Below are 1,552 nucleotides of genomic sequence, written 5' to 3'. Positions count from 1 at the left end.
CGAGGACATAGTCTTCTTTGCAGTTTGACCGAGTCATTCCCTTGATGAGAAACTGAACCCAGTCGCTGAAACCAGGCGAATACCTCTTTACTGACGATGAGCGGTATTTTCATGGATGTGGCGTTGATAGGAGAGTCAAGGTTTAAATGATAGACTACAACAGTGAAGGGGAAGGTAGGAGGAAGTTGGTCGCTCTGGGGTCACCAATTGTGCGAGGAGTCTGTTAGGGACTAACAGAGAGGCAAGATGATTGCAAGTAAAATTTATTCAACAATACAGCGAGCTCATATACAGATAGTAGAGAGCAAGAAGAACGAAAAATTCAAACAGTATAAATCATGCAATAGCAAGATTAAATAGATTTCAATTATCCGTGCTGGGTAGAGCGAGTGGTAAAAGAGCAATGCCGTTACAGTGTACAAGCTTGTATGAAACACGTGCGGTATACATACATTAGATTATTTCAACGTAAGTTTTGTATAGGTTACTGATGGAAGCATAAATAGTTTCCTTTATGGGTCAATTCTGTAATATATTCATAAAAACACCATAAGTGAGCTATACCGACCTTGACCACGTTCACAAACACACAGACACATACACGCAGAGAGAGATTGTTTTATTTTTTTTTTAATGAATTTATTGCACCCATTGGCGTCAGACATTTAAGTACATGGTAACACAGTAATATTTTTTTATATCTATATTGTAATTAAGTTATGCCAAAAGAATAAAAAAGAATAAATAAAGTATATACAGACATTTAGGTACATATCAAAACAATACTGTTTACATTTACCGTATATTATGAAAGTTATACAAAGGAATACAAATTAAAGTATAGACAGACATTTAGTACATATTGAAAATAATATTATTCATTTTTATATATTAAAGGTTATACATATGACTTCATATGTAATACAAATTAAATTTAGTTTGATTTCGAAGGTAGGTTGTACCTATCTTTAGTAAATATTACAAAACAGCTGATTATTCAACATTCACCATAGTGAGGATGGCGCATGAGGATCTCATCGAGCAAATTATTATCTGTCAATAATTTTTTACATATATTAACTACTGTGAGTCTTTGGGGTTACATGTCACTAACAAGTGGACATTCCAGGCAATAGTATTCCAGGGTGTTGGCGTTGGGTGCATCACATAACCAACAGTAAGAGAAGTGAGGAACTCCATCTTGTTCAGCCACCTGCAAAACTGGTCACCAATCCAGCCGAAGACGCGCAAAAACCACGTTATTTTGACGAACCATAAGTCCACTGTGGTAATACTTGTATTGGTGAGGAGAGAAGTGATAATAATGCTGTATTGATACACTGATGGCTCTCTCGGCATTACTATGATGCTGAGTAGGTGAGCGAGCAGCTTGGCGCACCATTTTTTCGCACCACAGGAGAGATGGAGTGGGAGCATCAGCCTCTTGAGGATCCAGTTGCCAAGCAGCCTTTGCGAGATGGTCAATGGTGTTTTTAGCCAGAAGACCCACGTGACAGGGAATCCATAGGAAGTGCACTACCAGTGAGCTCAT

The sequence above is a fragment of the Palaemon carinicauda genome, chromosome 31 (assembly GCF_036898095.1).
Source record: "Palaemon carinicauda isolate YSFRI2023 chromosome 31, ASM3689809v2, whole genome shotgun sequence".
NCBI classification, from domain to species: Eukaryota; Metazoa; Arthropoda; class Malacostraca; order Decapoda; family Palaemonidae; genus Palaemon; species Palaemon carinicauda.
Note: the sequence above shows the minus strand (reverse complement) of the source record.